Genomic DNA, 13,944 nt, shown 5'->3' on the forward strand with positions numbered 1-13,944 from the left:
GCTGTAGGGAGTTCATTTACATACGCTGCTGGTATTTAAGACCTATCTTAACCATTGCAAGAAAGCAAAGCAATGGAATGCAAAAGAAAATGTGAGTTCTCCTTCGTGGAGCTGGAAATACTGGTTGATGAAAACTACTAAACACACTACAGAACTGCAGTTACACAGTGTTGTTCCTGCGAGAAGAAAAGCTGTATGGGAGGAAATCACATTCAGTAAATAGGGGAGAGTCGCCATACCTGTAACGCTTGACAAATGTGACATGTTCAATAACTTAATGTACAATGCTGCTGCCATAGTCATTTTAAGTCTGTACGTGTGAAATTCAGTCCTCCACCACCTCCCAAAGGAATGGAGCAATGTGATAACCTTTATGGGAAATATTTCCAAAAACTGTTTCTGAGCGAGCTAAAAATCTATAATTTATGGGTATAAGACTTTATTTTTATTTACAGTAAATCAAATCACACCAAAACAGTTATCTGTCCTTGAAATGGTTTTAGTAGTGTATTTGAGCTAGGTGACCAAAAAAAAAAAAGTTGTCCCCATCTGTAGCTGTCATGCCAACTTGCTGTCAACACTGTCAACTTGCTTTTTTACTGTTATATGTTTACAGAATGCCATCTAAAGAGAAAATAAGAGGGTATCCAGTCATGGAGAGGGCTTCAGATTTGAATATTAGGGACAAACGACAGTGTTGGAAACCATCTATATCTAGTGTCCTTTTGGGGAGACCATAGGCATTTTAAATGGTGTTTAATACCTATTAAAGAAATTCGCTCATCAAACGTGTTTGACTTTTTAAATTAGTTCAGTGTTTAATGTTAAATGTGGTCAGCTAATTTGCTTGCTAATTGACATAGCCTCAACTTCTGGATGCTCCAAGTGATTAATGGAAATGAAACAGCCACCTAGTCACAGGCTTTTGTAACATTACATTACATTTATTTAGCAGACGTTTTCATCCAAAGCAACATATAAAATTGCATATCAAGGTAATTGGAACAACATACAGTATTTAATAAGCACACACCTGGTCTGAATGGTAGGCTCTTTGATTTTGAAAAGACTCCATAGGGGCGGTGCAGCTATTTTGTGTTTTTTCTCGTTTGGTATTTATCTATTCTAGGCAGTGTTTCACGAAGAATTACCAAGTTAGCTGGATAACTGCAATGAGTAAAACTCTGAACCATCTGAAATATGGAACATGTCCTTTGACTGGTGGGCCTGGCAGCATTGCTTCAAAATTCATACCACAGTGTCAATGTGAAAGTTCATGCAATTGGCAAGGTAAGAGGAATAATACCTTGGCGCCATTGCTGCTGTCTAGAAGTGCTGAAGCCCTACAGCTGGTGGTCAACATAGCGGTCTGAAAGAGGCTCATTTTGATCTCAGTCACATGCCACATGGTAATGACCTCATTGGGACCAGAGGGGTGGTGGACACATGAAAGATCGGACAAACCGTAAAGCGCACAGTAATGCACGCAACCGTAGCATGTTGAGAAACTGCATCAGATTGAGCAGTTGCTGCTCTGATGCTAGGAGCAGGACAGGAGGGGTAAATTAGATCTGGTGTAGTAATTTGATTATTGCTGATGATGCGCATGGAAACTGCCAGCATCTCAGAATTTGCAATACTGCAATAATGAGTCTGCTTTTCTATCAATGGATCGATCGTCCTGTCTGGTCGAGTGGAAAGGAGGGTTATATGACACTGGGGGGTCATTGGGGCACAGGGGGTTTTGTTGTAGGGGGAGCTGGACTGGCTATTACAAGAGGAGGCGGCCATATGTAACCATGCAGGGGCAAAGAGCGTATCGGTACGGAAGGGTGAAATTTGTCAGTCAGACATTTTTTTGCTTTGCCTTTTGTTTTAAACAAAGAACCTAAATAATTACATTTCAAAAAATAAAACAGAGCAACTAGAGATACAAATTTATATGACCTATACCAGTCAAGAAGCCTCCAGTTGTAGAACTATGTGCTCAGAAATAGCTGACACCTGATGAATAACACCTTATATACAATTTCCATGTTGATTTGATGTTGATTTCAGACATGATAGTGACACATTTTGAGGACTTCGCTTTGGTTCACCCTACAACAAGACAAAGATTTGTGCTTATGTTATTAAGATATGTATGTTAATATTTGACATAAACAAAGTGAGAATAATAACATGCACACGAGCATACACACACACTTAATTAGTTAACCTAATTAAGTTATTTTATTATGTCTGTACCCCTTCTGAAAAAATGTAGCTTAGATGGATGGTTCACACCATCTGTTAATCAAAGTTACATAATGCCAAAGAAAGTCAAAATATTTTTGCAGGGACCACTATAAAGTGATAGAACTACAGTTCTTGATGACAAGTTTCAGAGAATTCTAGTCTGGACATTTATCATTATCACTGCATGTGACACTTCATCTGATGTCATGGAAACGTCTAGTTGTACATAGAGATGGATGCCGTGAGAAGGCCACATTACAGCATAATGTATTATCCTGTTAGATAATGTTGATAGTCAATTTGTTTTACTTTCACTGTGCACTTAATTACTTTTTGTTGTCTCTGTGTTGCCTGTGGGGGTAGGGCATAAAAGGCTGTTCTGTGCATTTGCACACGTGTGCACACATGCATGTATGTTTGTGTGGATGTACATGTGTGTGTGTCTGTGCATGTATGTGGGTGCGTGCGTATGTTTGTGTGTCTGTGTGCGTGTGTGTTTGTGTCTGTGCGTATGTGGGTGTATGCGTGTGTGTGTGTCTGTGCATGTATGCGTGTGTATGTGGTGGGGTGGGGGGTTCATGCATGTAAATGTGCTCATGCATGTATGTGTGAATTCTAAGCTTCTCGCAGATTTTATTGTTAGAATAGTCTGTTGATCAGTTATTATAAGTAAATAATAAGATTTCAGTTCAGTACATTATGTATAATGATATAAATATAATCGGTCTGTTGACACTGTCCATGTTGGTTCTGAGACTAATATACTCAGACAGGTTATTAGATTATTTATTTACAATGACGTATTATGAAGTTCTTATTTTACATCATTGTCCAGGATGAATTGCAATTCAGGATTTTTTGAAGGGCAAATGCTGTGTTAGAGCATTTAAATGGGGGCTAAGCAAGCTTCCAAATGTAGTACCCATTTTCTGTGGCCCATCCCATATAATATGTGTTCAAATAAGAATTAAAGTAATTTATTCAGTATTAGGTTTTATATCAAATGTTTAAAAAACATTGGCATATACTGAAAATAATACTCTGTTAGTGTCATTTTGGCTAGTGAGCTGCAAATGTTCAGCATGTCCCCAAGCCAACCCAAGTGTGGGTCCGACCCTACTATTTGGAAACTATCAATGGTGGACGAAGTACACAAATCCTGTACTTCAGTGGAAGTACAGATACCCTTGATAAATATTACTCCACTAAAAGTAGAAGTCTTCAATTTAAATTTCTACTTGAGTCAAAGTACAAAAGTACCTGCTTTTAAAATACTTAAGTATCAAAAGTAAAAAGTACTATTATTTAGTATGGTTATGTTTGTCAGGGGTTGCTGACATGAACAATTTTAAAATACAGTAGGCAAACTAAATTGCTCACCTCCTAACATACTGTATGTAAAAGTGAAAACTATGATATAAATACAAATTCACAGTTGAATTAAAAAAAAATGGAACAAAGGCACCATCTATTCCAATATTTCACTATCAAATATCAAAATACATTAAGGTTTCCTGGCGACTTAGCCACCAGAAAGGATATAGCACAGGCAACAGGTCATAGCTTAATGCGGAAGTGAATGCGATAAAAACGCTATTCCAAATGAAAAATTACAAATTAAAACGATGTCAGCTAGGTATATCAACAAACATATGGCTTAGACATACACAGAAGTCCTGCCCTAATAATAGTATTTCCCAAGAAATTAGGAAAATCGTTGACAACGTTTCGTCAGGTGCAGCATCTTTGACTGCTAACACTAGTCTGTGGTAGCAGTGAAAGCAACGCTTTATCACCCCAACTCGTCGGTAAAAGACACTGCACCTTGCAAAATTTTATTGATGACTTTTGTCGTTTCTTGGAAAATACTATTATTCTTGAGAAATTCTGAGCGTGGCTGAGGCAAATGTTTGCTGATAGACCGAGCTGATATACTGTTTTAAGATGTACTTGGACTGTTAAGCTGTCTCTCTGTGTTCCAAATCGCCTGTCTCTACTCGCCTTCCCACCTAGCTAATGTCATTGGTTCAAAGTGTCATGAGCCGATCGAAACGCGCGCTGCACCCTGATTGGTAGGTATGAAAGTGATGTCATATTATTCTATAGGATCTTTTAGACAATCCATTTTCTCCACATCAAAGTAACAAGTAACAGACATATATCGCACAAAAGTAGTGGAGTAAAATGTAGGTTATTTCATTTGAAATGTAGTGGAGTGAAAGTAAAAAGTCTCCCAAAATGGAAACACTTGAGTAAAGTACAGATGCTTGAAAAAGGTACTTAAGTACAGTAATGAAGTACATGTACTTCGTTACTGTCCACCCCTGGAAACTATTGCTCTAGAGTTACGAGGTCTATAAATGTGGTCACGCTTGCCATTAAGAAGCTATAGATTATGCTAGTTGTTTTTATTTATTTATTTGTTTATTTTTTGCTTTTCAACAGTTTGAATGAAAGCAGTTGATTACAGTTATAACACAGTTAACTCAGTATCTTGGGCTGGTTGCTGATTTAAAGGTGCAAACAAAAAAAATGTGCTACTCTAACGTCAAGAGAAAATACCACTGGTCCAGAATGACCAGAAAGTCTGTTTCTTTTGTCCTTTTTGTCCAAGGAAATACATGCATCTTACTTTTGGGAGACCACTCTTCACCCTCACAGAAATATGTTCTTTGTCTCACTCCCTATCTCTAAGCTTTCCATCCCTCTTGCCCATTGCTGTCAGGTGCCCAATCTCCTCACCCAAGAGGTGACACTGAAGCACCATGACAGACTTCTACACTGTCAGCAGATGGCTGCATCAATTATTTACCGTTGGGCTGTTTCATGTCTTGTCACTGTTTTCAACAACTCAATGAAATATAAAAAGGGGGAGGGCCTTGCTCAATGGCTCTGCTCGACACACAAATATAGATTTGCTCAGTCTAGGCTGTTTGGAGTCATTGGGGCTACAAGACATAGTTGTTCATTGATTGCAGTGTCTGTTTCTGTCGTAGCAGCAATTGTAGTTGGAAACAAAATTAAGTGGTAAGATAAATTTGTTTCTTTTTATTATATATTTATTTATTTATTTTGCTTGGTCCTTATCCAACTTTCTTGTCTTTGTGTCTTTGTTAATTTTCTGTCATGGCCTTTAACTATAAATGCTGTAAGAATAAAGTGTTTATTTATTTATTTATTTATTTATTTATTTATTTATTTATTTATTTATTTGTGAATAGGGCCAACAACCTTTTGGTTGTACACCAAACTCCCTGCCATTGACAACACTCTATAAGAGTGCGCCACCTGCTCGCAGCAATAATTCCTGAAGACCTGTGTTGATGAGTATCTTTAATATTTCACTGAGTTATGTCTTGTGCTGTCATTTATGTTTTACATAATTAGCTAAAAATGAAACTTCCAAAAATAATGATTGCTCATCCAATCATTCATTTGACAGACAGATAATACCGTTAATGCAGACTACAGGCCCGAACACTCCCCCACCCTCACCCTAATCAGAGTGAGTGGCACTCTGTGAAGGTCATTTTTCAGGTCAGCTGTGAGATCTTGCATCTGCAGGTGTGTTTTCCCAAAGTGTGCTCCTATCGTGGCACCAGGCGCACCAGTCTGAGTGCAAATCCTCCACACATTTTGCTTGAGCCCCAGACCAGAAACCTTTTAGCCTACCCCCTGCCCAGAACTCCCCCAGAACCCCATTTTATCCCAGAGGATCTGAAATCAAGTGACCTTGATTGCTGCTTGATGCATTATTAATATCTCCCCTTCACACCTGCACAGGTTGGAACTTTCTCCATATGGGACAAGCTGCCATTCTCTTCTCATTGCATAGAGACTGCATAGCCATGGCCAGGATAGAAGGGAATGAAATACAGTAAAACATAATTAATCGAAAATGTACTTCAATGTTTGAATCCCTGTTTCCAATAACATACTGTACACATTAGGAAATTCAGAAACATAACAGCTAGACATGGATTTGGGTGGCAGATGTGTGATACATGAATAAGTTAGGGGCTGATGAGGCACACCCCATACATACAGAGCAAAGAATGTGGCACTTGCAGTGTTTCCTACAGAAATATCCAGTGATCATGTGCTAAACTTGAATATATATAAAAATATGTGCTGATGAAATGGCATGTGTTTAGTATTCAGTCTTTCTACAGCAGTGATTTTGTTACCTTGTTGTCAGCCTGCACTTTGTGTACATGTCTACACCTATAACAAGCTGCTAAATGACTTTGGGCATTTTGGAGCCAGAATTAATGTTGTGAGAGCAATACAAGGGTGATGTAACTGCTTGCGTTGTTTGGTGGAAATATAAGAAAGGATGTGAAGGACATTACGGTATGCCCACCCAATAATAGCGATGTAGTATGCATATGAAATTTGATTGCTTGATGGAAGTAAGCAGTCTAACCCTAACCCCAAGAGAAAGTGATTTATTCAGATGTGACAAGTATGCAATTAAATGGTCTTTATGGTTGTGGAACAACTCATGTTCTGTGGGTATACGTCCTTATAGATATGTCATAGGTGCCTCTTAACCAGATTTATTTTCTTCTGAATATGGGGGGATGACATCAGATCATAATGAAGAAGTGCAACTGCTGAGAGAAGAGAGGTCCTCCAATCATTTATACTTGTATCAACATCATTCGAATTCTCTGTGACACAAAGACTGATGCTTAATATAGTTCTTCATTTTCACTGCATTACATCTCTTAGCTTCTCTAATGAGGGCTAAAAAGGCTATATTTTAGATGCTGTTTGGTTTTAACTACAAGTCCCAGAATCCCCATGTCTTCCTGAGTCATAGGGCCAGAGTGGAGCAGGTGGTTCTTGATCATGTGATGTCATTTGCCCCGGCTCTCTCTGTAAGCCACAGCGCCTGAACAGAGTGCTAGGGCTCACCGCTGTCTCCCCCGTCGAAGGTAATGTGTAACAAAAACCCTTTTCTATTCTCCTTTGTTCCCTTGTTAATGATGGCTTCTTTTGTCTGCTCTGAGATTTGGGGGATGGAGGAGGGAGGAACAGGGAGGGGAAAAGGAGAGGGAGGAGGAGAGGATGCTTTCCTCGCAGTGTGCGTGAGCTCTCCGCTGTGGCTGCCAGAGCAGGAATAACAAGCTGTTTCACTGTGTGTGAGTACGTGTGTGTATATGCGTGTGTGTGTGGAGCATGTAGCAGAGCCAGGCTAGGCCTGGGGGTGGGCTGGCTGGCTGGACGGCTGTGACTGGCTTCTCCATATCAACTGAGTCGGGGGCAGGGAAGGGCTGGGCCACGAGCCTAAGAAAAACACTACCAGGAAAACTGAGGCAGAGTGTGACATGCTCACCCGTCAGGCTTACGCGCATCTCCAAGCCAGCCAATTACAGTAAGCCATTGGCTCTTCCAGCCAATCCCTGCAGCCCATCCTTTCTTCTTGTTTTTGTCACGTATATGTGTGTGGGTTATTTTATAAGGCTTTTCCTTGATTTCAGGCCCCTGCACCCTGAGGTTTACACGTACCTGTGCATACAGTACTTTCTCCTGTACACACGTGTACACGTGTGCCTGTCTGTTTTAGATGCACAGGGCTGTGCATTGTCTGCTTGTGTACTATTTAGGTGGCCAGCTCAAATGCTATCTGCTGGCTCAAATGCTAGTTCAGGTCACAACATGCGCCCAGTCAATCAATGAATCTCATCCTATCTATTTTCCCTTCACCCTTGACTCATTCTCTCAGTCTTTCATTCTCCCCCAGTTTCTTCTCTGTCCTTCTTCCGCGGCACTTGATTCTCGTTCACATGTAAGGATGAGGTGTGTGGGTGTGCGGTGACTCATTTCACACGCAGACCACCTTAATGGCGCAAGTGGATGGGCACTTCTGTTTGCTCATTGACCATATTTGGAGCGGCAGGAAGTCCATACTGGGCAGGTGCTGGTCTGATTTACGGGATCGTACGCAGACACCACAGATGGCACCGCCTCTTTTTGTCTGCATTTTCTTTAATTGGGAGTGAGACTGCTATTTCAAGAGAAGAGATTATGTTTATTGCTTGTTTTTTGATTGTCTCCATGGCCTTAGTGGCAGCTATGGTTACCCTGCAGTGTCCCCCTCTTCCACCTCCCCCTGCAGTTGTCAAGATGTTTTTGCTGGTAATGGTATATGGTATTCAGAGTGGGCTGGGGGAGTGCACATTATTTAGTCTTTCTTGTATTTGTGCTTGTTGTGCTGTGTAATATATATATATATATATATATATATACTGACAGTATGTGGATTTAGTAAAGGTTCTACTGTGTGTTTTAAGGTGACAGATGGTAGAATACCTTCTTTATCCATATAACCAGCAACCTGTCTTCACAGTAGCCCACCTCCCCTTCCCTTAAGTGGCTTTTGTTGCTTGCCTGGCCGCCATTGTAAATAAGAATTTGTTCTTAATGACTTGCCTGGTGAAATAAAGGGGAAATAAAAATAAAAAATAAAATAAAATAAAAAGTGAACCTGAATAAGTTGTAAATGACAAATTCCTGAATGGAACACACTGTTTAAAACTGAATCATATACATTCCAACATGTCTACTTTATGCAATGCAAAATAATCAAGTCTAATCATACAAAGTCATCATAAAATCATGGTAATGTGGGGTAATGTCTTGGCACTAAACCAACATTAGTTTAAGGGAGACGGAAGTCAGAGGGAATTAATACATGCTTCCTTCATCACTAACTTGCAAATACACTGCATGGCCAAAAGTATGTGGACACCTGACATCCAACATATCATTCAAAATTATGGGAATTAATATGGAGTTGATCCACCCTTTGCTGCTGTAACAGCCTCCACGCTTCTGGGAAGGCTTTATACTAAATGTTGGAGTTTTGCTGCCATTCAGAAAAGAGCATTAGTGAGGTTCAGCACTGATTGCACAATTATGCCTAGCTTGCTGTTGGCTTTTCAATTGAGCTCAAAGGTGTTGGATGGGGTTGAGGTCAGGGCTCTGGCTGGCGAGTAAAGTTCTTAAACACTGTTCTCGGAAAAAAAAAACAAAAAAAAAAAAAAAACATTTTTTATACAGAGCTTGTCCGGGGGCATTGTCATGCTGAAACAGGAAAGGGCCTTACCCAAACTGTTGGGGAAGCACAGAATCATCTAAAATGTCATTGTAGGGCTGTAGCATTAAGATTTGCCTTCACTGGAACTAAGACGCCTAGCCCAAACCACGAAAAACACCCCCAGACCAAGGGGTGTCAAGATACTTTTGGTCATATTGTGTATATAATAAACCAATGTGATATAAGTAATGATTAACAGCCTTTATTGTAACTCTAAGGAGCATTCATAGATGTCTCTCTGTATGAATAAGTGAGATGACGTTACAACTAGAATATTATACAGTGTTTCCATGGCAATAAGGGCTAAAACCTTACTTAGTATGGCAGCCATTTATAGCAGAATTATTTTCAGAATGGCCTCCCCTTTATCTTTGCTCTGTAGTTTACGATTTGAAATACACGGGTTAGGGATACCTGTACAGAGAAGCATTTTGTTTCCAGTGAACTGTTGTGTTCCTGCTGTTATCCAATCCATTTGGATGAGTTTGCAACATCATGAATTAAATATATTAAATTCTATTGTGGAGTATGGGGGTTTTATTGTTTCAAAAATAAGTAAATAAATGTAACTGATCCACAAATAAATGTTGCTGATCTACACATAAATGTTGCCAATCCATGGATAAATGTAGCTGGTTCACATGTGTGCATAGCTTGTTTACAGTAGGCCCTGCACAAACACTCATTTAAAACATAACTATAGACGTGGCTAGTGTCATTATAGTGCTGAAAGCCACGATAGGTAGTGAACCACAGTTTTGTAAACACTAACGTTAGCTAGCTAGCTACTGCTGGCTAAATAGGCTATGTCAGCAATAAGTTATTTATGGTACTTTATTGTGGGATGTAACTTCAGCTAGCACTGTATTCAATAAGTGTGCTAATTAGAAATCTATCTAGCTAGTTAACTTTTTAAATATAAGTTGTTACTAGCAAACTGATTGTTTACTCTTTTTTAGCATGATACTCAAGTGTTACAAGCATATCGATCTTTACGAGTAGCCATGCTGACCATAAGTTACAGCTTTTTCTTCAGCTCCTCTCAAATACTAATAGGATAGTACAAGATGATGTGGTTTCACAAACTATTAAATATATATTATGCTAGTTAAATATAAGTTGTGTTGCTACTGTTTATGGGCGGCCATGTTGACCACAGCATTTTTGGTCCGCCCTTCTCCAAAACGAATGGAATAGTACAAATATAAGGTGATGTGGTTTGACTTTGGTTCAAGATTTGAAGGATTTGATTTGTTGATCAAAGAGATAGCCATTACAGCTATCTTCTCAACTCAGGGGTCTTGTCGCTCCACAATACGATCCTGAACTGTATATGTGCTGTGATTGGTCTGGGTAATGTGAGCGTTAGTGAAAGGATTTCTTAAAATCTGATTGGCTGGACTCAGTAAAAATAAAAACCTATTTTTTGTAAATCGTGCCACTCAGATTCTCTCAAATATCCACTAATAATTGTAAGCAAAAGGTAATGCATAAATGTGAAGCAGCTACATTTATTTGTGGATCAACGATGTTTATTTATGGAAATGTATTTATTTTTGAGACAATAATACCCCCATAATGGAGAACTTAAAATTTATTTCACAGTTTGACATGATGTCCATACATCCATCCATTATATATACCTGCTTCTCCTGGGCTTTGGTTTCAGGTAGTGCTGTAGCCTATCCCAGTGTGCTTTGGACGAGAAGAATTATTACTCCCTGGACAGGCCGCCAATCTATTGTGGGGCACACACTCCATTCACACCTATGGGCAATTTAGAGTTTCCAATTAGCCTACCTGCATGTCCTTGGACTGTGGGAGGAACCCGGGAGAGTACACAGAAGAAACCGGGAGAACATGCAAACTCAAGACAGAAAGGCCGAGAGTCATACCCTTCTTGATGTGAGGTCACAGTGCTACCCACTGCACCACCATGTCATGATGTGGCTGTCAGAATAATAACTGTACCAGTTCATGATTGCCCCCCGGAAAACTGCCTTTACCATAGAAGTCAGCTCTTACTAGTTCTGAAAAGTAGTAATGCAATGATCAAATTTACATAAAAGGTTCACTGTTTCTTTTAACCTGCACATTAATGCAGTTGTGTTTAATAAGGCAGTGCTAAGCTCATCATTTGCAGATTTTGCAGTAGCTGCAGTTTATATTTTACTGAACTGATAAATATTACTGTTCTATAGGCTCTGAAGGACAGAGAGGGAATTTCATTTTCCAAAATAAGCCCACCATACTACAGTGTGCATGGCTGCAGTATGCTCCTGATATAGATCAACAGCATCATTGATATCAGCACTATTCCACATTAAAATGTATTCCCAGAATAAGTAAAGTGAAATCTGATGCATTATTCAGTGTTAAGCATTACCATGCATGCACAATAGTGTGATGTGTATAGTTCCTCTCATAATTACTAGGCACATGTTTTGAGATTAAGAAAAAAAAAACTTAATAGTCTTAAACAGTATGCATACACATCCAAGTGACCCCTATTAATAATACAGAAAATGCTGAAAAATATGCATTGCCTTATTTTCTGTTTAATTTTTTACATAAAATTATGCTTTTGAAAGAAAAATCACTTTTTAAGGAGATGGCTAGCAAGTCTGCTTAACGAAACTGGAAGATTCCACGAGAAAGCCAAGGATGACAATGCCAAGGAAAACCATTGAAAAAATATGAAGAAATCTTGTGTTGATCCTGACTCCGGAGGGAAAGCCATGCACTCCTGGCACTGGGAAGACTAACTGATGTTGTGACAGTATGGAGTGATTCTGCTTTGGTGAGACACATTAGCTGTAATCGCATAAGTAATATGAATTTGAAAGTTAACATCCTTTACAGTTAGCACAATATTTCAGGAGGCTACCCTGACTAATCTACCCTAGCAAGCATCTCCACATCCATATTATTATTATTGTGGTTGATAATAAAAATAATAAGTTGGAAAGTACAGACAGCAGGGATGTTCACAGATATTTTAGGTTGTAGGGGCTTCAAAAATGGTACCCCCACCCCCACCCAAAATGTATCCTGCTCCATATGACATGGGTCAAAATGTTTTGAGGAAGATCACCAGTGTCTGAAATTATACTGTGAATTTCAATTAATAAAAGTTTCTCATTTTAACGAGTAAGGTTTCTCATAACAAGTTAGTGACTAGAAAATACTTTGTTTTCACTCTGGCAGCAATCATACTAGAGAGCTTCAAAACAATATTTGAGATTAGCAGAATGTAAACTAGCCAGGTAAATTAGTTTATCAAATAATATTGCCTGATGTCGACTGTGGTTGCCAGACTTAACTAAAACGTCTTGCAACGTAAAAAATCTTGAAAACCCAGTTTCAAAATCATATTACCTTATGCCAGGTCATTGTTGATTTTCTGCCTATAAATGGGTTCAGCCTATTGTTGTTTCTTCTATTTTATGTAAAATAAAAGAACAATGTCAGGTTTCCTTGCCATAACAATTTGACTAAAATATTTGGTTTATTAAAAATGTCTAGCCGGGGAAATAAAAGCAGAAAAGCGTGTTATATTGACGTTTTTAAAATGAATTCCTTTTCTGTAATCTTCCATTTTGCATAATTTTGCTGACTAGGATTGATTAAAGCTGCCTTTTTTGGTTAAATGTCTCAGTCTTGGTTTTGTCAAGACATGGTAAGTTTGGTTTTGGCCTGGATCTCGGGCTTGTGGAGTCTGGTTTTGGTTTGGCTCATGAGGGGTCTGGTCTTGACTTCAACTCTGACGGTTCATGGAGTAGCTCATTCTATGGTTTCTGTAAGCCCCCATATCAGCTGGGAGGGCACATCGAGGAGGGAACTTTGTGAGGGACAGGTCAAAATGGCAGGGTCTCTGGTGCTCCTGACCTCTATCTCTGCACACGCCCAGTAGTCAGAATATGTTGTTCTGTGTACTAGTGTACTGTGGAAGTGTGGAACAGTTTGGGATGGCACTGGGGACAATGCTGTGCAGCCGATGACACAAATGATCGGGGGCATGCGTTCTGTGTGCCATTAAAGCCACTCAAGAAGTGTTGGGGTGCTGAACAGGGTGATGATGGGAGATTAAATCCAGGCTAAATGTTAGGCAGAACTTGTGTATCTTTGGACTACATTTCCCATCAGCACTTCAAATGACATTTTTAGCATTCTTGATACAAAATAGGTGTCATGCATTTCCCAGATAGATGAGATAAGGTAACTCCCCTCATTGTAGAGTGCTCTGAAATCCTTGCATGTAAAAAGCTCATTATTGATACCAGGTAAAGAAAGTTAGTCCATCAAGGTTTGAGATAACACAATGAGACAGGGTATTTTTTCATCCTTTCATACATATTTCAGGGCTTGCACTCAAAGGATCTACTTTTTAACACAGTATGCAATTTCATTTTTTTTTTTTTTATTGGATATAATCTTATTTGCATGTAATGCCTTTTTAAATCCAGTCAAATGAATGCCACTCCGCCATTTACTTAGAACCTAATTCAGACTTTCCACAGAGAAAATTTGACCTCAGCTTTCAATAGTGAATTTGAGGCATAGTCTGTTGTGAACAATTACACTGCTTGGTTCCAGTAAAT

The 13,944-nt window shown here is 39.2% G+C and overlaps 1 protein-coding gene across 1 annotated transcript in view; it reads left to right on the forward strand.

Annotated features, from left to right (window-relative positions):
- The first annotated feature begins 7,071 nt into the window (after positions 1-7,071).
- tsnare1 (T-SNARE Domain Containing 1) overlaps positions 7,072-13,944 on the forward strand; it is a 165,849-nt gene continuing 158,976 nt past the window's right edge. Inside the window, exon 1 of the mRNA XM_035389640.1 lies at positions 7,072-7,178. The gene's annotated coding sequence lies outside the window, so the exon portion shown is untranslated. The remainder of the gene's footprint in view (positions 7,179-13,944) is intronic.

This window comes from Anguilla anguilla, chromosome 1 (assembly GCF_013347855.1).
Source record: "Anguilla anguilla isolate fAngAng1 chromosome 1, fAngAng1.pri, whole genome shotgun sequence".
In the NCBI taxonomy this organism is placed as follows: Eukaryota; Metazoa; Chordata; class Actinopteri; order Anguilliformes; family Anguillidae; genus Anguilla; species Anguilla anguilla.